Source organism: Herpailurus yagouaroundi, unplaced genomic scaffold (assembly GCF_014898765.1).
Source record: "Herpailurus yagouaroundi ecotype Mexico unplaced genomic scaffold, PumYag 197, whole genome shotgun sequence".
In the NCBI taxonomy this organism is placed as follows: Eukaryota; Metazoa; Chordata; class Mammalia; order Carnivora; family Felidae; genus Herpailurus; species Herpailurus yagouaroundi.
The window spans coordinates 30,016,476-30,039,536 of NW_024412428.1; positions in this window are offsets into that span (position 1 = coordinate 30,016,476).

Sequence of the window (23,061 nt, forward strand, 5' to 3'; positions counted from 1 at the left end):
CACATCTGTCTTTGCTTACTTACAATGGGAAGATTATAACCAACATCTTGTGTAAGAAAAAGAAGAGGTTATGAATATGCAGAAACATTCATTCATGGGAAGCACCGTAACATAGCGAGCTCGGGGGTAGTATGTGGTACTGAGACTGGGGAGCCCTTTGACTGTTAGGTCTGCTACCTCAGTTATCCCACGGATCAGATTGCCTTCCCTTTTCATTTCCTATTAAATCTCCAACAGAGGGCTGCCTGGGTGGCTCAGTGAGTGAAGCGTCTGACCCTTGGTTTCAATGCAGGTCATGATCTCATGGTTCGTGAGTTTGAGCCCCGCATCTGGCTCTGTGCTGATAGTGTGGAACCAGCTTGGGATTCTTTCTCTGCTGCTCTCCCTGCCACTCCCTGCTTGTGTTTCTCTCCCCAAATAGATAAATAAAACTTCAAAAAATGTAAAAAATATCTCTAACAGAGAAGAGGAAAAATTGATGAGGAAACGTGATTTGGACCAAATGGAAAGGTCTTTTGAGGGAGGAGTTTCCAAGAGAGAAATCAACAGTGGTATTGCTTGAATTATATGAATTTTAAAAAATATTTTCTAGAGGGGCGCCTGGGTGGCTCAGTTGGTTGAGAGACCGACTTCGGCTCAGGTCATGATCTCATGGTTTGTGAGTTCGAGCCCCGTGTCGGGCTCTGTGCTGACAGCTCAGAGCCTGGAGCCTGCTTTGGATCCTGTGTCTCCCTCTCTCTCTGCCCCTCCCTCACTCATGCTCTGTCTCTCTCTGTCTCAGAAATAAATAAACATTAAAAAAATATTTTCTAGAAATTTTAATTTATTTATTAATGATTAAAGACTTCGATATAATTTTCCTTCAAAACTTCCCATGTAATACTAAAATATCACTTAATTAGAAAAAAGTCTGAGTAGTTAAAAAAGGTAAAAATAAAATGATTGCCAAATGATGTTGACAATTATTAAAATAATTTTTTTAAATGACCCTTTTGCGTATTATTTTTCCTAAGAATATCTTTGAAAGGCGCCTGAGTGGCTCAGTTCACTAAGCATCTGACTTCAGGTCATGATCTCACAATTCGTGGGTTCGAGTCCCAGGATGGGCTCTATGCTGACAGCTTCAGATTCTGTCTCCCTTTCTCTCTGCCCCTCCCCTACTTGCACTCTGTCTGTCTCTCTCTCTCTCAAAAATAAGCATTACAAAAAATTACAAAAAAAAAGAATTTCTTTGATTATCCTGGTGTGACTTGTACACAGATATTTTGTAGAAATGTTTCCACTAAGGATACAAAATATAATTTCGTCCAGATACCAAAACGTCCTAAGCATGCGCCAGAATTGGGTGAAATTTTAGATGATGCATTAGTTACGTATTGCTGCATAACAAATGATATCAAAGCTTAGTGGCTTAAAATGACAAAGATTCATTATTTCAAAGTTTCTGTGGCCCACGAATGTAGGTGCATATAGGTGTCTATGGTTCAGGTTTTCTCACGGGTGTTGACCCGGCTGCAGTCCTGTCAAGGCGCGTGTGGGGAAAGATCTGCTTCCGTATTCACTCAGTGGCTACTTCAGGCACAGGTCGTCACTGGTTGTTGGCCGCTTCCTTGCCACGTGGGCCTCTCCAGAAAGTGGTCACATGGCGGCTGGCTTGCCTGAGAGCAAGACAGCAAGACAGTAAGGGAGGGCAAACAAGACAGAAGCCACCAACCTTTTGAAAATTAATGGCAGAGATGTCTCATATCACTTTTGTTGTATTCTGTGTATTGGAAAGGAGTCACTATGTCCAGCCCACGTAAAAAGAAAAAGGATGACACAGGACCTACAGGAGTCAAGGAGGCCATCTTAGAAGTTGTACCACAGAAGATATGCAATACATTTTATTTTTATTTTTTATTTTTTATTTTTAAATTTTTTTTAACGTTTATTTATTTTTTAGACAGAGAGAGAGAGAGAGCATGAACGGGGGAGGGTCAGAGAGAGAGGGAGACACAGAATCCGAAACAGGCTCCAGGCTCTGAGCAGTCAGCACAGAGCCCGACGCGGGGCTCGAACTCACATACCGCGAGATCGTGACCTGAGCCAAAGTCGGACGCTTAACCGACTGAGCCACCCAGGCGCCCCGCAATACATTTTAAAGCAGCCACTTATTTGGGCTTTTTATGCTAACAATTTTTTTTTCAACACCATCAAAAAATTAATGATCCTTTGATTATTTTGTTTATTAAAGCTAATTGAAGCCTTTGGGAAGTAGATTATCGAATTCAACAACTCATTTGGATGTATGAGACATTTTTGCCAAGTACAATTAGGAGAAAGATCCCATGATTTTCCTTGAAATAATGTTAAATGAGGCTTTATTTGTAGAGAAAATCAAGTCCGTTTACTCTGGAGGTTTCATTCAAGATAAAATATGTAACGTAAGGATTTGGGTATTTTAAAACATATCCACTAAAGTCATTGGAAATTTTGTATGTCATCTAACTTCATCTTACGACCGCTTTCAATCAGTTTTCCCTTTTCTTTCCCTGTTTTTCAATCCCCGAAAACAAAGAGATTCCTTGTCTTTTCCATTCTTAAATAATTTCTCGATTTACAGTAACATTGCTCGAAAATAAATATTCTTTGCACTTCTGCACAAGGGACTGAGTGACCATAGTAATTCTGAAGGAATAGACAATGATGAATACATGTGTGATAGCCCCAAATCTTGTATTTTGAAGATGGATCATCCTTCAGGAGAGAAATCAGTATAATAGGACAAGAGTGTTTATCATATGTTACAAACAAAGCCTGCTTTGTCAGCCATTATTTAGTATGATATCCAAAACATATCTGCAATTTTGTTCAGACATCTATCTTTACTAGAGTTCTGGTAGTGGAAATCTTCAGAGTTCTCAAGACTTCAAGAATGTTTTAATGTTACCTATGCTATGTTGTATTATATTCAAATATGTTTCATCCGATCACTATAAGCAACTTCCTCCTGAGATATTATTTGATGAATAATTCTCCTTTGTTTCAGTAAGGTCACCGTAATAGCCAGGCATATTTTGGTTGTATTATTAACAAGGATACCTATTTTGTCTATATAGAAGAAGAAATTATTAGCATATTTTTTGGTTAACAGTCAGCTTATGTTTTCTGCACTATGTCCTTACTCGCTCTCAAATTAGTACAGGCTATATGTAGAAATGAATTCTTCCAGACCACTGTAAATATCTGTTATAATGTACTCTTTTTATGTTTCCAATCCTACCTTTAAATTATTTGACATTCTCATCATTGCTAAGAATTTTTCTGTCCTCTACCAGTTTCTAATTATTTATTTAAAACTGTTTTCTATTACAAGAAAGTGAGGGCTTGAATCTATTTAAATATAGATATATCTTTCCTTAAGAATTTGGATTTAACTTAGTAAAAACAAAATGTAACCATCATTCCTATTTACCTAGTACTCCCTGTCTTCTGGAAACTTAGTTCATGTGATCAACATACATCTGGAAATTGAATGGCTAAATTTGGCATTCAATTTTGGTATAGAACAGTATCAACCCAAAGAATATTCAAAAGATGAAATGAAAGTTAGACCTATTTTTTTAGGATTTTTATCAATATTTAATCTGGGATCCAGCGGCAGTCCCAACAAAATGGAACAAGGGAAGGAGGAATTACTTGTTTTCTAATTTTTTAAAAACACCTTTGGGGCACCTGGGTGCCTCAGTCAGTTAAGCATCTGACTCTTGGTTGTGGCTCAGGTCACGATCTCACCGTTTAGTGAGTTCCAGCCCCAGGTCAGGCCCCTGCACTGTGGAGCCTGCTTGGGATACTCTGTCTCCCTCTCTGTCTTCCCTCCTCCACTAGCTCTGTCTCTCTCAAAATAAATAAATAAGCTTAAAAATTATATTTAAAAATACCTTTAATACTTTTTTTTTTAAATTTTTTTTTTCAACGTTTATTTATTTTTGGGACAGAGAGAGTCAGAGCATGAACGGGGGAGGGGCAGAGAGAGAGGGAGACACAGAATCGGAAACAGGCTCCAGGCTCCGAGCTGTCAGCCCAGAGCCTGACGCGGGGCTCGAACTCACGGACTGCGAGATCGTGACCTGGCTGAAGTCGGATGCTTAACCGACTGCGCCACCCAGGCGCCCCAAAAAATACCTTTAATACTTTAATAAAACAGGAAAAAAAAAAAAAAAAGGGAACCCGCGTGGCTCAGTTGGTTAAGCATCCGACTTGGGCTCAAGTCATCAGATGCTTTGAGCCCCTCATTGGGCTCTCTGCTGTCAGTACCCAGACTGCTTTGGATCCTTTGTCCCCTTCTCTCTCTCTGCCCCTCCCCCACTCACAGGTGCTGTCTCTCAAAACTAAAATAAACATTAAAAAAAAATCACTGAAGGGGCCCCTGGGTGGCTTAGTCGGTTAAGTATCCAACTTCGGATCAGGTCATGATCTCCGTTTGTGGGTTTGAGCCCCACATGGGGCTCTTTGCTGCCAGCTCATAGGCCTGGAGCCTGTTTCAGTTTCTGTATCTCCTTTTCCCTCTGCCCCTCCCCCGCTCGTGCTCTGTCTCTCTCTGTCTCAAAAATAAGTAAGAAAATAAAATAAACGTTAAAAACATCACTGAAAATGTGGTAAGTTTTCATACTAGTATGGTTTTGTTTGTTTGTTTGTTTTTTGTTGTTTTGTTTTTGGTCAGGAAAACTTGGATCTAGCAGTTTCTTAATGTCTGAAATTGTCATGACATGTATTCGATATCTACAACAAGGTCTTGTTTACTTACAATGTAACCAAATAACATGAGGGACAGGGGCATACCCAACCATGCTCATGCAGTGTAAGTTACTGTTTCTCAGATTCAGACATGTTCATGGTCATTGAGTAGTCTCTGCTGGGCTTCAGGGTGAGGACGGGGAGTGCAGGGATCATTACCAGCTGGATTTGGAGGACGTGGGGGGGGGGGGCACACTCAGGTAGAGCCACTCTGAGCCTCCTGATAAAGCGGTAGCCCCAACTCCCCTTCTCCGAATCCCAAGACCAGAAGAAAGCCACAACTGTCTCAGAAATGCTTTTGTGTACTTTTATGTAACTTCATAAATTTCCAAATGTGTTGCTGGCTCAAACCAAACAGAATATATTTCTAATTTACAATTGCTGTTCTGTGAGATGGTGGCCAGTTTTCTGTGCAATAAAATGGGACATCAAGATTTGTAGGCTGTTCTCATTGTGAACATAGTGCACTGGGACAAGCATAAATGATGCCATTAAAGATTCATTCCGCAACCCTTGCTAGAGTTTTATACAGCTACGTGGCATTACTTTTAATACAGATTTAGAATATATATTTCTTTCCTTTCATTTTAGAGTTTAAATATTTGTGGTTTGTTTGGTTTAGCACCTGCTTCTATGTTAACCTTCCAAGACGGAACACCTCCCATTTGGGTATCTCCTCAGCTATTTCTCCAGACTCTCATTAAAAGAAATACTTGTGAGCATTTCTTTCAAAGTAAGCGCAGCTCGTCTCCTCTGCTCCTGACCTTCTCAGAGACTGAGCCCTAACAATGAGCTAAGCTGAGCTGCCCTCTCTCAAACCATTCCTGGAGCAAGAATATTTATTTAATGTTTGTTTAACAAAAGACTTTTGGTTGGCATACAGAGTTATGTATAAGAAAAGAGAGAGGAAGGGTTAGAAATCAATAGTATTAATAAAGTTCTATTTGTCAAAAATAAAGGGCTGTCTTCAAGGGATGCATAGTTTGTCTAGTACTTTAGGTGCTGGAAAATATACCAGAAAACCAGATTGGTTTTGGCCATTCTCCCCTGTAGCTTAGCCATCTCACAGCTAACGTGAGAATTGCCTGGACATGTTTAGTGTAGTATACTTTAGGATCTTTGAAAGCTTCTATGTTTTTAATGGAAATATTTCAGTATAAAATACTTATTAGCTTCTCTCTTGGTTCCTTCAACCGGTTTTTTAAATGTGTGTATTTTCAAGAGACCTCGAGAGCTGGGTGTCCATCTTATCCACAGCAAAACTAACTTGCACAGATTAGTATATACACAGTCTTTGTCTATAGGTTCTGGGATTTATGGATCTTCTTCAGACCATCAGGCACTTCTCAAGTTAAGAACACCTGTTCTGTTTCTTCTTTTTTCCTCAGTATGTAAATATATTCTAGAGAGACTCTCCCTTAGTTAAAACAGACAACACAAAACTATCCCCTAATTTGAATGCTTTAGAGTCTTGCGTAGTTAAAAAATGCCTTCCTCTCTCCACACTCGTTATCGGCCAGCTACTACTCCATTTCTCTTCTTCCCTTCAGCCGTATACTCACTTTCTCTAGTCACCCACACTTCAATCTCTTGCTCAGTCAGCTGCCTTCTGGCTTCTATTCCATTGAAGTTGCTCTTGGTCAGGTCACCAAATAGCTTCCTAGTTTTTGATACTAACGGACCCTTTTAAAACCTTTACCTTTTTCTTCTCGTCAGCATTGAGCCTTTCTGTGGGGAGAAGGGAGAAAATAAATGACTTTCTAGGTCCTCTAAACTGTTCCTTCTTGATTTCTTATAGGTCTTGTGATCATCTTGACACCGTGTTTTCTTGTTTCCTAGCATCCCATCATCATTTTTTTGCCTCTTGAATTTCCTGGGTGAGCACACAGGCTGATGAGCTCCTATCTCTCTATTCCTGACCAAGAGTACTCCGAGCACTGAGCTCCTAAGTCTAGCCATTCCCATGCATTTTCTCCTGACAGTCTCAACAGATATCTCAAAATCAGAGTTTCACAATTAAACCCACCTTTTCTGAAAAACTATTTTCCTCTATCTTTTTTGTCTCAACGAGAGACATTTCTGTAAATTCAGTTATCTAATAGAACAACCTGGGACTCATCCTCTGCTCCTTTTCCCCCATTTAACACATTTTGTTGGTGACCACATGTTGTAGACTCAAACTCTGTCACTTCTTTCTACCTACCGTCATTTCAGAAATATTTATGAAGCAGAGCTGATTGGATTGGATAAGGGAATGAAAGAGAAGAAAGATTTCCAAAATTAAATACATATATATATATACACACACATATATATGCATAAATATATATATACACATACATACATATATACACACATACATATATATGCATAAATATATATACACACACACACTTTTTCCCCTGTCTTTATGCTGCAATCTCAAGGTAGAATTTCTTTTCTGGGAAATGTTAGTTTTTGCTTTTGTATCCTTTCAGCCGATTGGATGAGGCCAGCCCAGAATATCCAGTATAATCTCCTTTATGTACAGTCAGTTGACTGTAGATGTTAATTCCATCACCGAAATACTTGTGTAGCAATACCTAGATTAGTGTCTGAAAAAGTAATTGAGGACTACAGCCGATCCGGATTGACACATAAAACTAATTGTCACAGCTGAGAACAGTTCAGCTTCCAGCGCAGATTTGAACCACCCGTGGTTGCTATGTTACCATATTATCATGTCTAATAGACTCTTACTGGTTGTCCTGAGGGGGTAAAGGAAGAGGAGAGAGAAATGGGATTGTAGTACAGTCTCTATAATTGGTCTGTGATCTTTTGTTTTCTTTGTCATTCCAATGCCAAAGAAAATCAACCTGATTAGTGACTTCACATCAAATTACCTGTATCTACATGAGTTCATCTCTCTCTACAGTGTTTGCAAAGAAGGGACTAGCCAACAGCAAAGAAGAGTCCTGACTATATGAATTTAACACTTTCAATACTATGAATTTAAATACTTTAATAGGTTGCTTTGCTTCTGTGACATCCTGTGACCGTGTGCTCTGCCGATGCATGGGGCTAGCTGGTAGGGCTCACTCTTCTCACTTCTGGACCCAACAGAGTTCCCAGCAGCAGCCCAGTGGCCTCCTAGAAAGGAAGTGAGCCCCAAAGCATTGTAATTGATAACGGACGTGATCATTAAAACCCAGAGGTAAATAGGCTGGTTGGTCATCAGCATGCTACAGAAGGAACAAGTTGAAAACAATGGCCCAGTAAAAGAAATGTACAATTTGAAGGATGTGGTGATGATTACATTCAGCCCATGATTTTTTTGTCAATTTGTTTGACTTTACTTTTTGCCCCCTGGCAGTTGAATTGTCTGCTTTTTCCTCAAAGCTGTTAAGGTTTGAGAAGGAAAACAACGTAGGCATTTTAATTAAGTTAGAGGCAGTGTTTGCTTGAAAAGTAGTCACTCCGAAATAACGTGGTCTCCTCTGCATTGACAGCAGCAGTTTCAAAGGGTCTTCTGGAAGAATTAAGAGAGGCTTAAGTTTAAACTAAAAGTAACACGACAGTTACAAGCTCTGCATTCATGCTGTGTTCAAAAGCTTCCTCGATTTCAATTTCCCTTCCTTTTTGAATAAGTAGGGAGGAAGAGAATAAATAATATCTTGTAGAAGTTTTCCTCCTGTGGGACCCCATCTTTCCACAGTGAGCTACTGCACATTCCCTAGTCAAAGGACATAAATGCAGACCTCCGGGGGCATTTTAAAGAAAAAGATCACCAGAAAAGTGACATTTCTAGAAATAGTATCATGGTGTTCGCTCATTAGCCTCGGCTGGTGCTGAGCTGTTCCTCTTGAAGAATCCCTCTTAAAATCCTGCACTTCTAAACTTGGCATCATAAAAGGCAGTGGAAACTCTTCACTTGAAAACAATTCATATTCTCTTACTCTCTGGCCAGCATTAGGAGTAAAAGATCCAGAAAGCAAAGATCCCAATTTACCTTACTTACTCAGTATTTTCAAAGACTCCTTCCTGCTCATTTCCTATTGATCTATGTGTGAGAGCCTCTTAAAAAGTCCCCAGTGATCTGGCCTCCTGGTGTCAACACCCTTGGGTACTTACCTATCCTTCCGTAGGCACTGGATCTCGTGACTTTTTTTCCAGTGGAGAGCATGTGGCAAAAGTGATGGGATGTCACTTCTAAGATTAGGTTACCAAAGACCTGTGGTTTCCAACTGAAGCACCCTCTCTCCTTCTTTGGGGCCCTAAAGAATCAGCCAGCTGCTGCATTCTGAGCTGCCCTGTGGAGAGGCTGACATAACAAGGAATTGGGATCTCTGGTCAACAGCGGGAAAAGACTTGGGACTTATTAACAATCTCATGGGGAAGGCAGAGAACGTATCCTACCACCCGTCAAGCATTGAGATGACTACAGGGCAGTCAGCACCTGGATTGTAGCCTTGTGACTTATTCCAGCTAAACTGTGCCTGAACTCCTGATCAGCAGAAGTTGTGTGATAAATATTTGTCATTTAAAGCTGCTAAATTCTGGGGTAATTTTTTATCCAGGGGTAAGATGATTAGTATATGTTATGTAGAATAACAAATACATCACTTTTCCAAGAAACTCACTGTGTTTGCTTCCACCTGGCCCATAAAGGAAGAATAGGCAAGATCTCCAGATAATTTAATCAATTTAGATAAGCTAGATTACTCGGCTTCAAAGAAAGTGCTCTTTTTAATGCTACTCAGTTTCACTGTCTTCGTTGATTAAGTTAACTTACTGATAGCCAAATTCCCTGCTTTACTTTCTTATGGCTTATGTACACAGGCTACATAATCCAGAATTCATTTCTTTTCCTTTGTTTTGTTAATTTAGAACAAAAGCAGAAGTGTTTTTTTTTTGTTTGTTTTGTTTTGTTTTTTTTAGCAATACTAGCAAAGACTACTTAAAGGGGTGTTAAAAGAGATGTAACGTCACTCATATTTTTGGAATAAAACATATTTGAATATTAAACCACACAGAAAACATTTTCAAAGGTCAAGGCTTTAGTGAGCAGAATTACCGGGAGAATCATTTGGGTAAACATGTGTTAATTAGCATAATTCTGAGACAGGGCACACATGACCGTGCAGGTTAGTAGAAAGGAGGAGAATTGGTCTATTAGAAATTATTCTTATCATGTGGCATAAGTGGTGGCATCTGGTAATGAAGATAGTAATATTTATCTAGCACATTTAATAATAATACATAATATTTTTGAACACTCATTACTTCCTACTCATTCATTATCTTAGTTAATCTTCACAATAAACTTTTGAGGTGGATACTGCTACCATCTTCATTTCATGGATAAGACAATGGAGATTAGGAAAGGTGAAATAACTTGTGTAAGGTCACACGGTAAGTGGCAAAGCAAGTGTTCTCTTAGGGTACACAAAAGCTAAAGCGGATTTTGATTGAATTCATAGTGACTGAAGTCTTCTGTGATTATTTAGAATAGGACCGTATTCCTCTTTCATTCCCACATTTGTTCTCGTCTAGGTGAGGTGAGTCTATTAAATTGGATTTCTGTTGATCAGTCATATGTTTATATCTGAAAAAAGGGTTGATCTGATTTCCTTCTGGATAGAAGGTGAGACAGAATTACATTCTCTGAGACCAGGGAGTATATACTATGTGAAATCACATCCGTCTTTTAAGACAATAAATTAAAATTTAAGTTATTTTTAAATTTTTTTAATGTTTATTTAGTTTTGAAGGACAGAGAGACAGAGTGTGAGTGGGGGAGGGGCAGAGAGACAGGGAGACACAGAATCTGAAGGAGGCTCCGGGCTCTAAGCTGTCAGCACAGAGCCCGATGCGGGGCTCGAACTCACAAACCGCGAGATCATGACCTGAGCTGAAGTCAGACGCTTAACTGACTGAGCCACCCAGGCACCTCAAAAAATTAAGTTATTTTTAAAAACTAAAATTATATGCTCTTTTAAAAAACCAGCAAGCTGGGGCGTGACATCTGCAAGATGGAGGAATAAGACACCCCAGATGTCATTCCCGCACAGGGATACTGACTTGACAACAATACATGGTACAAAAGTTCTTATTAGAATTCCAGAAACCAGTTAAGAAATCTCGATACTTCAGGCAGGCTCAAAACCATGAACAATTGCACTGAAACTGGTAAGAAAAACCATTTTAATTCAAAACCACGTCAGCCCTTCCCCCAAGCTGGTATAGCACAGGGCAGTCAGGAGAAAAAAACCCCAACGTACAGCTTCTTTCTTGAGAGGGAAAGAGTAAAATTTATCCAGCATTCTGGCTTTTGGGAAGCTTCACGAGGGATTGGTTTCTGCGTACCTGAGGTTAGAATGCTGAGAGGGAACCAGTGTACTTTGGATGGTTAGGGACAGTTGAGAACAAGAGAGCTCATTGGCCTGTTGCAGCATCAGAGTGCCTCCAACCACTTCAGATAGAAGCTAGCACAGTTCAGAGGGATTAGGAAAAGTTGCCCAGTGCGGCTTCTACCTCAGGACGAAAAGAGAAGACTGCAATATGTATGTCCAACAGTCCAGCTTTCAGGGAATTTCTTGAAGACTTAGTTTCTATCCCACCTGACTCAGAGTGCTGCTTCAGCTGGCATACTTTGGATGCTTGGGGGTCACGGAAGAGAAAAGAGAGCTTATTGGCCCTTGAGCCCCAGAGACCACAGATACCAGAATCAGCAAGAGCTGATAAATTTCTGAAAACTAACCAGCAACCTCTTAAACAGGGAAATTATACTCACAAGCCCAGAAAGACACAACCCCATACTCCTCGTAAAAGATTTGAAAGGCTCTAGGAATCTCCAGCCAGATGGTTGGCGAAAGTCTTCCCTTGTAGGATGCCAGTCCACAAAGACTGGGAGAAAGACTGGCTCTTTTTACAAATCCACAAATCACAACAAATAAATAACAAGGCACACAAAGAAACATAAACATGGCCCAATCAAAGGAGCAAAATAAATCTGTAGAAACTGAGGCTAAAGAAAAAAAAGATCTATGAAATAAGAATTCAAAATAATCACCTTGAAAATCTCAATGCACTAGGAGAGAACACAGACAGCTACACAAAATCAGGAAAAAGATGCATGGACAAAATAAACGTGACAACCAAATGAACATGTCAAGTAGGAAGTATAGAAAAGAAGCAAACATTCTGGAGTTGAAGAATTGAAGAACTGAGTTAAAAAATTCACCAGAGAGGTTCGATGTCAGACATAATCAAGTGGAAGAAAGAATCAACAAACTCAAAGACAAGTCATTTAGAGTGATTGAGTCAGAGAAAAATAAAAAAGGAATGAGGAAAAGTGAAGAAAGCCTAAGGGACTCATGGTCCCTTATGTTCAAAGGAGTGACATCACCAAGATGACATTATAGGAGTTTCTAGCACTTGTCCCTTCACAGCAACATCAATTTTAACAACTCTTTCCACACACACAAAAAAAACACTTTCTCAATAGCCAAAGATTCAAGGTGAGAGATTGCAGCACCTGAGTGGAAAATACAAATAAGAATAGATCTATTGAAGAGGGTAGGAAGGACAATTTCACATTACCCCTGGTGACCCCTGCCTGGGCAGGCAGCCCAGTGTGGAGAAAGATCCTCCCCGTGAGGGAAGAAGAGTGAAGTGAGCACCAGGCCCACTTCAGTGAATACCAGTGCCAAACACCCATGGGCCTTGTCTTCAGGCTGACCCCAGCAGACTACCACTGTGGTCCCAGGCTCCAGGCTTAAAACATCCCAGGGCAGCTCCTGAAGTCTCAGGTTCTAGACTGGCTACCATGCCCCCAAGCTGACAGCCTGCTCCAGCACCAGCTCAGCCCCTTTGACCCCAGTCTGAATCATATGCACCAAGGCTCCTGGCATACCCCAATGCACAGACATCAAATCAAGGCCACAAAGATCATAAATAATCAAGGAGACATGATACACCAAAGGAACAAATGAACTACCAGTAACTGACCATAAAGAAATGGAGATCTATGAACTGCCTGACAAAGATTTAAAAATAATCATGTGAATGAAACTCAATGAGCTACAAGAGAACATATAAAGGCAGAGGAGAAAATCAGGAAAATAATAACCAGTGGGTTAAAGAAGAAATCACAAGGAAATCAAAAAATATCTTGAGACAAATGAAAATGGAAAAACAAGGTATAAAACTTCTGGGATGCAACAAAAGCTATTTTAAGAGAGAATTTTCTAGTGATAAATACCTACAATAAGAAAAAGGAAAGATCTCAAATAAGCAACTTTTCACCTCAGGGAACTAGAAAAGAATGCATTAAGTCCAAAGTTAGACGAAGGAAGGACATAATAAAGAGCAGAAAAGAAATAGAGACTAGAAAAACAGTAGAAAAGATCAATGAAACTAAGAGTTGGCTTTTTGAAAAGATAAAAAAAAAATAACACACCTTTAGGTAAACCAAGAGAAAAGTGATGAGATTTAAATGAATAAAAACAGAAATGGAAGAGGAGATATTAGAACTGATGTAATAGAAATACAAAGGATCATAAGAGAGTACTAGAGATCTGAAGCGCGGGCATGATGAAAATCATTAATAATACTGTATTGGATACTGAAAATGTTCTGAGAGTAGCTTTCAGGTTCTTCTCCATAGACACACAGAAGTTAACTATGTCATGAGATGATATGCTAGTTAACTTGACTGTAGCAATCATTTTACTGTGTATATGTATTTCAAATCATCATGCAGGACACATAAAAATACATAAAATTTTATTTAAAATATGTAAATAAAAAGTTTACAGGCCTCCCAGTAGAATGAACCCAGAGGCCCGCACCATGACACATTGTAACCTAATCCAACTATCAAAAGCCAAAGACAGACAGCATCTTGAAAGAAGGAAGGGAAAGTGTCTCTTCATGTACAAAAGAGTTTTCATAAGGGATACCGAGTGGCTCAGTTGGTTAAGTGTCCAACTCAGGTCATGATCTCATGGTTCATGAGTTTGAGCCCCACATTGGGCTCTGTGCTGACACCATGGATGCTGCTTGGGATTCTCTCTTTCTCTCTCTCTCTCACTCTCTCTCTCTCTCCCCCTCCCTCTCTCTCTGCCCCCACCTCTGCTTGTGCATTTGCTCTCTCTCAAAATAAATGAATAAAAAGTTTAAAAAAAAGAGATTTCATAAGATTATCAGTGGATTTCCTAGCAGAAAGATTACAGGCCAGAGGAGAATGGGATATTATATTCAAAGTGCTAAAAGAAAAGAACAGTTAACCCAGGACTGGTCTTCAAAAATGAGGAGAAATACAGGCTTTCCCAGATAATCAAGTCCTAGGGGAATTTATCACCACTATACCTGCCTTAAAAGAATTGACAAAGGGAATCCTTCAAGCTCAAACAGAAGGACGCTGCACAGCAACATGAGAACATACAAAAGTATGAAGCTCTTTGGTATAGGTTAATATATACACAATTACAAAGTCATGTAATACTGTAATAGTGCTATGTAAATCACTTGTAATTCAGATATAGAATATAAAAGGTAAAAGCATAAAGATAACTGTAACTATAAAACTATGTAGATTGCTATGAAACGTGAAAGATTTAATCTGTGTCATTGATAACACAATGTGTGGGTGGAGATATAAAGGTGGAAAGTGTTTGTATATGATCAAAGTTAAGTTTTTATCAGTTAGAAATATATGTTTGTAACTATGTTTTATGAAGTCCCCAATGGTAACCATAAAGAAAACATTTACAGAAGATACACATAAGAAAATTAATGAATCAAGGCATGCTGCTACACACACACCCACACCCACCCACACCCCCCCCCCCCCCCACACCCACAGGAAAGCAATAAGAGAGCAAAACAGGGACAAAATAACTGCAAGACATGAGGAAGTCATAAACAAATGGCATTAAGTCCTTCCCTAGTTTGAATATAAATAGATTAAATTCTCCAATCAAAAAACAGAGTGGTTTGGATGCATTAAGACAATAACAACAACAACAGACATATACGATGTATTATTTACAAAAGACTCACTTTAGATGCAGAGACAAAATAGGCTGAAAGTAAACAGATAGTAAAAGATATTTGATGCAAATGGTAACCCAAAGACAGCAGGAATGGCCAGACTTCTTTCAGACAAAATAGACTTCTAAGTCAACAACTGGTAGACCGTAGACCAACACACTTACACAGAATACTCCATTCAACAGCCAAATACACAGTCTGTCAAGTGCACATGGAATATTTCTCTAGGTATATCCCACAAAACAAGTAAATTTAAAACTAAAATCATACCAAGTGTATTTTCTGGCCAGAGTGGAGTGAAACTAGACATCAACAGCAAAAGGAAACCTGGAAAATTTGCAAATATGTGGAGATTAGACAACACACTCTTGAACAAACGACAGGTAAGAAAAGAAATCACAAGAGAAATAAAAAAATACCTTGAGAGAGATGAAAACAAAAATGCAACATACCAAAACTTATGTGCTGTGGCAAAAAAGTATAAAGAGCAAAGTTGATGGTGGTAATTATAACTGAATAAAAAAGTAACCTAACTTTCCTTAAGGAGCTAGAAGGACAAACTAAGCCCAAAATTAACAGAAGGAATAAAATAACTATTAAAGCAGAAATAAATGGGATAGAAAACAGAATAGTAGAAAAATCAATGAAATTAAGAGTAGCTTTTTTTTCTGGTAAGGACTAACAAAACTGACAAACCCCTTAGCTAGACTAAGAAAAAGAAGATTTAAGTAAATAAAATAAAAAAATATAAAAGAAATTACATTAAAATTGATGCCATAGGGAAAAAAAGGATCATGAGACTACTATGAACATTTATATGCCAACAAATTGACTACTATGAACATTTATATGCCAACAATTTGAACATTTATATGCCTGAAAAAAATGGATAAATTTTAGAAACATGCAATCTACCAAGACTGAATCAAGAAGAAATAATCTGAACAGATATATGACTCATAATAGGATTGAATCAGTAATCAAAAAGCTCCCAATAAAGAAAATCCAAGACCAGATGGCTTCACTGGAGAATTCTACCAAATATTTAAGGAAGAATTAACACTAATCTCTTTCAAGCTCTTCCAAAAAATTGAAGAGGAGAGAACGAACACTTCCAAACTCATTCTGAGGCCAGAATTACCCTGATACCAAAATCAGACAAAGATACTACAAGGAAAGAAAACTACAGACCAATGTCCCTGTTGAATACTGGTACAAAAATCCTCAACAAATACTAGCAAAGTGAACTTAATAGCACTTTTAGAGGGTCATGCACCATAACCAAATGAGATTTATTTCTGGAATGCAACGATATTTCAAAATATGAGAATCAGTCAATGTGATATGCCATATTAACAGAATAAGGCTAAAACCCATAGCATCCGTATTTCAGTTAATATAGAAAGAGAAATTGACAGAATTCAACGCCTTTTCATAATAAAAACACTCAAGAAACTAGGAGTAGCAGAACATTACCTCAGGAAAATAAAAGCCATACATGAAAAGCCCACATTTAATATTATACTCAATGGTGAAAAACTATAAATTTTCCCTCTAACGTCAGGGACAAGGCATGGATGAACACTTCTACTATTCTATTAAACATGGTACTCGAAGTCCTAGCCAGAACAATTAGGCAAGAACAATAAATAAAAGGTATCCAAGTTGAGAATGAAGAAGTAAAACTATCTCTACTAGACGATATAGGTAGGAAACCCTGGAGATTCCACCAAAAAAAAAAAACAAAAAAAAAAACCTGCTAGAGCTAATAAATTAAGCAAAGTTGCAGGAGACAGAATTGACACACGTTATCAGTTGTGTTCTTATATACTGATAACGAACAATCCAAAAAAAGGACATTAAGAAGACAATTCCATTTACAATAGCATCAAAAAGAATAAAATATTTAGAAACAAACTTAACTAAGGATTCAAAAACCTTGTGCATTGAAAGCTACAAAGCATTTCTGCAAGATAGTGAAAAAAAAAACAAATAAATGAAAATGCATCCCATGTTTATGGATTGGAAAGCTTAACATTATTAAAATATGCATACTCCCCAAAGTGATCTGTAGGTTCAATGAAATCCTTATCAAAATCTTATTGACATTATTTTAGAAATAGAGAAAAAGTCCTAAAATTCATATGGGGTCACAAAGGACCCCAAAATAGCCAAAACAATCTTGAGAAAGAACATCAATGTTGGAGGCCTCACACGTTCTGATTTCGAAATAAACTTTCATATACATGGTCGAGTGGTCTTTGACAAGGAGGCCAAGGGATACAATGGAGAAATAATTTTCTGTTAATAAGTGTGTTAAGAAAACTGGATATTAACATGCAAAAGAAGGAAGCTGGATTTTTACCTTAAACCATATATACAATTCAACTCAAAATGGAATATAGATGTAAAGGTAAAACCTGAAAAATATAAAACTCATAGAAGAAAACATAGGGGAGAATCTTCATGACATTGGATTTGGCAATGGGTTATTGAAAATGACACACACAGACAAGAAAAATAATGGAGATTACATCAAGCTTAAAAACTTCTATGCAACCTACAAAACAATCAAAAGAGTGGAAAGGCAACCTACATAATGGAAGAAAATATTTGCAAGCCATATATCTGATATTGGGTTAGTTTCTACAGTATATTAAGAACTCCTACAACTCATCAAAAAACCCAAATATTCTATTGACAAATGAATAATAGACTAAATAAACATGTCTCCAAAGAAGATATAGAAATGGCCAACAAGCATATGAGAAGATGCTCAGAATCACTAATTACCAGGGAAATTCAAATAAAAACCATAATTAGATATTACCTCACTATCAAAAAATGGAAAATAGATGGCTGCTATCAAAGAAAAAACTAACAAAGTGTTTGCTAGGATGTAGAAATTGTATACGTTGTGTATTACTGGCAGAAATGTAAAACAATGAAGCTTTTATGGAAGACAGTAATGGAGCTTCCTCAAAAAAATGAAAAATATAATTACCACATGATCCAGCAGTCCCAACTCTGGGCATATATATATATAAAATAATTGAAAACCAGATCTTGTAGAGATATTTGCACTCCTAGGTTCATTGCAGCAGTGATCATGATAGCCAGGATATATAGAGGCAACCCAAGTGTTTATCCATGGGTGAATGGATACACACACACACACACACACACACACACACACACACAATGAAATATTATTCATCCATGAGAAGGAAGGAAATCCTGCCATTTACTGCATCATGAAGGAAAAACTTGAGGACCTTACATAAAGTGAAATAAGCCAGTCACAAATAGACAAATACTTCATGATTCCATTTATAAGAAGTCATCAAACTCTTAGAAGCAGAAAATAGAATTGTGGTTGCCGGGAGCAGGTGAGGGGGACAACAGAGAGTTGTCGCTCCATGGATATAGAGTTCCTATCTTGCAAGATGCAAACATTCTAGAGATCTGTTGCACAGCAATGTGCATGCGTTGTCTACTGTACTGTGCGCTTAAAAATGGCTAAGGTGGTACATTTTATGTTATGTGTTTTTAACCACAACTAAAAGAAACCAACAAACCTACCCAACTTGGCATATGAATTCAGAGACACCAATACTCTCTTTCTCTGAGCTTTCTTATCCTAGTGATAACTTTATGCTTGCTGCTTAAAGTTTCGTTAGCAGAGGCACCAAGCATTCTATTGGAAAATGCCTGGTTTTAAAGTCAAAACCTGGACTGGATCCAGGATCTTGGTTGGATCTTGATAGATCTTGATTTCTGGCTCCTCCAGAATTGTTTTATATGCTCTTAGACAAGTCACTTAGACTTCCTTATACAAAATAGAAATAATTCTTAGGGACACAGTGAGGTTTCAATAAAATAAAAACAGAAATCCTTTTAAAATTGCCCTGTATTGGGGCGCCTGGGTGGCGCAGTCGGTTAAGCGTCCGACTTCAGCCAGGTCACGATCTCGCGGTCCGTGAGTTCGAGCCCCGCGTCGGGCTCTGGGCTGATGGCTCAGAGCCTGGAGCCTGTTTCCGATTCTGTGTCTCCCTCTCTCTCTGCCCCTCCCCCGTTCATGCTCTGTCTCTCTCTGTCCCAAAAATAAATAAACGTTGGAAAAAAAAATTAAAAAAAAAAAATAAAATTGCCCTGTATTATAAATATGTGAATTACTCTCCCCATAACTTTGTAAAAATAATTTAAAATCCCCTGAAATTTCCTTCCAAAAAGTTTTGAATCAGAACATATAAGTGAGAGTTTTAGAAACCCTCTGGCTGACTCTACTTGCATCTGAAAATTAAACAAACAAAATTTTTGTACCTTGAGAATTTTTTAAACGCTGTAGATTACTTTTTTAAAAACTGACCACTAAAAAGTAATTTAGGGGCACCTTGGTAGCTCAGTCGGTTAAGCATCCAACTTCAGCTCAGGTCGTGATCTCATGGTTCGTGAGTTCAAGCACCTCATGGGGCTCTGCGCTGACAGCACAGAGCCTGCTTGGGATTCTCTCTCTCTCTCTCTCTCTCTCTCTCTCTTTCTCTCTCTCTGCCCCTCCCTCACTCTCTCAAAAATAAATAAATGAACTTAAAAAAAAGTAGTTTGAAGTGGTTTTTCTACATAGATAGTGTGTATCTGTTTACTGGGTAAAATGATGAGAAATTCAGCGAGATACATTAGTGCCACTTTAGGCCAGTGGTTCACAACTGGAGGTGAATTTACCCCTCCGGGGACATTTGAGACAATTTTGATTGTCACAACTGGGGAGGAAAGTGCGACTTGAGTGATAAAGGTCAGGGATGATCCTAAAGCCCCTACAGGACACTGGACAACCCCACTCAACAATGAGTTATCTAATCCAAAATGTCCATGTGCTGCGATGAGAAACTTTGCTTTAGATGACACGAGGGAACGTGGACTCTTGTAGACGAAGCTGCTTTTGGATCCTGACCCTTAAGAGGCTATAAGGACTACTATGGAACCCTATGTTTTGCCTGTTTTCCTCCTTCTCTATCTGACTTAAGGGACTTATCTCCAGTATCCCCAAGGACTACTCCATCCTAACATGTCTTAAATCAGAATTTATGTGGAACCACTGTGGAAACTCATAAGACACGACAGACCACAGAGGCATTAATATGCTGCTGACACCAGCTGTAAATCTTCATCTCATCTACTGCTGACAGTGCTATCTCAAAGATTTCAAAGAGCCTGAAAAAAGTAGACTCCTGAGTAAAAAAAAAAAAAAGAAACACAGCCGTCTTGGAATCAACTTCAGTGATATAGAGGCAGTGTTGCCCTGCAGGGGAAGGCATTTTGAGAGCTTATCTACTGCTGACTTCACCTCCAGTTGAAGTTTTTGCTGTCCTCCTTCCTTACAGATCTTCTTTACTTTTTTTTTTTTTTTTAACTCTCAAGCCTTAGCAGCACACATGATCTGCTTCTTCTGTTATAAAGGTCAGTCTAAAGTTACAACAATATTGCACATGATAGCTTACTATCTTGATGCTTTTTTTTTTCAAACTGGTTATTTCCCCAAAGTTCCGCTAACTGAGGATATGGAGAGATTTTTAAGTGATGGCAGTTAGATGCCTGGAATCTTGAAGCAGAAGTGCGGGAGTCTGTGATTTCCTGAGTTCCAGGTTTTTTTAAATTAATTAATTAATTAATTAATTTTTTCCAATAAAATAACACAAATTTTATTTGATAGTATTTATGTTGATGATCTCTTCCTTTAGAACAGGGGTCCTTCCCTCTTTTTTGTATGGCATTAACTTTTATTTTATTTTGTTTTTTTTAATATATGAAATTTATTGTCAAATTGGTTTCCATACAACACCCAGTGCTCATCCCAAAAGATGCCCTCTTCAATACCCATCACCTCCCCTCCCCTCCCTCCCACCCCCCATCAACTCTCAGTTTGTTCTCAGCCTGAGTTCCAGTTTTGATGCACATAGCCTAACCCCTGAAAGAACCCAAGTCAGGTTGCCAAAAGTAGGTACGGAATGAACTATTTAACTTTCTGAAGTTAACTAGGTTATTACATGCCTGATTGGGGTCAACAATGAACAAGGGTTCTCTTCGCCATCCAGAAAGTCCAGGGCTATGTCTCACTTTCCAAATGCCTCCCATATTTTATTATCCTTTACAGAGTGTTCCAAAGGGGAAGAGTCAGTGATGATTTTCCTGATTATGTTCTTTTGATGAGGTTGCCACTCAAAGGATTCATTCAACCACTTGACCACTTGATATAGCAGTTCTCTGAATGTCAAAGAGATCTGAGGAGAAGGAATTAGTATTTTTTAAAAAAATAATACCCGAGTCAAATTAAATGAGAGAGATTTTGGCAACTATATCTACTTCTGAAATTTACCTTTAAAGGCTGTACGGCGTAATCAGAATTCTAACAAGGAGTCAACATCATTCTCTCAGTGAAAAAAATGACTTTTTAAAATTTGTTTGCTGAAGCTGAACAGCCTTGAAAGAAGATGGAAAGGTAGCCAATAAATTCAGTGTCTTACCGGGAGACTCGGCAAATACTGAATATCACTATCCTAACAAATCTTAATGAAAAGCTAAATCTACTTACGGACAGAGGGAATTGATTGGGAATACATTTACTTCATAAAGACTAAAATCAAGTGGTCATACAGTACTATTTTGTCAAGTTTGGAAAAGTCTTCTCATTAAAAAGAAGAGAATTCTATTGTGCTTTATCTTCACTGTTGCATGAGGGTCCTAAAACGATTCTGGTACCAGAAGCATGACCTGATGTAGGCAACTAGAGAGAAAGCAGGAATAATTGAGACTTGGAGCTAAACACATCTCACCTTTCACACAAAAGCTGGTGGTAGAGTGAAAATGGTCCCAGGAGTCTTCCCTCACTACATTGCCCCCAAAGAATTAATTACAGTGTCTGGCTTAAGGATGTCTTTGGGAAGGGAAAGCACGTCCTCTCAGACCTGTGTGATCTCAGAAACATATTAGTGCTTAAAACGGTATGTGGAGAGCTTTGCACTGCTCTATCTTAGAAAAATGTGTGCATGGGCCTATGAAACATTTTTAAACAAATAATTTAGCATCTTCTCTAGACTGAAGAGTAAATTGTTCATCCAAAGGTGGCTGCTCAGGAGCCTGAAGTTCATAGGCTTATGCATTAACAGTACTAATAATTTCACCTTCAATTGGATATGCAATTTCCAAGGGATGGGCTGGCAAATTGTATGGCCATCTTCCACCTCGTTTATGAGCAAGTCAAGAAATTAGAAGTAAATAAGGGTAAAACAACACATTCAGTGAATCCAGGTTTCAGGGCAGGACCGATTCTGTTAGTAAAGTGTCTTTCTCTTCCAAACCCCAAAATTAAGCAGGTGCCTACTCTTACACTCTTGGTTAGCTAGACCAAAGGCTTAGACATGGAGGTAACGTTGCTCCCAAAAGGATGAAAGATAATGTAGAACTGAGTATGCCTAAGTAGTTGTTCTTTCATAAATTACCAGTCAGAAAAGTCAGACTACTTCCCTAGGAGTAGAATGAGTCAAAGACAGAGGCCAGGAATGTTCTTAGAGAAATGCCCCCAACCCAAAATGGATTCCTTTCATAGTTCAGTTTTTGACTTATTGTTTCTATGCCAAAACATTCGTGTGATGTGTGTGTGTGTGTGTGTGTGTGTGTATGTGAGTGTAATTTTTTTAGTGTAATTTATTTCTTACGAAAGAAAACATTCCTGTGAGGTGTCTAATATTCTCAGTCTGGACTCTTATGAATTTGGAATCTTTACCAAAATTTAAATGATTCTTTCCCCAGGAATTATACGAAGGAAGTACAATTACATTTATGGAGCTAAACAATAAAATCTATAGATATCAGGTCAGAGTAGAAAAATGCCAATTGCTGTAAGGAGACAATGATAATCTAAGTTGCATGTTTTAATACAATTTAAGAAAGAGTATGTCCCCAAGTAGGAGGACCAACTAAGGAAAGAGAATGAGAGAGAGAGAGAGAGAGAGAGAGAGAGAAAGAGAGAGAGAGAGAGAGAATTCTTCAGCTAGGCTCATTAAAACACTGTCCATGGGAGAGGAAACCTTTGTCAGCTGAATGTCAGAAACTCAGGTCCCATGTAGAAGGGTTTTCCTCTGTTCTTTTTAACCATTTGATTTCTCTGACTTTTACTACTTTGACGCCCTGCTTGTTGAGGCAGCTTTGACTGCTCTGTTGCTGCCTGTGTAAATCTGCTGAGTGAGATAATGT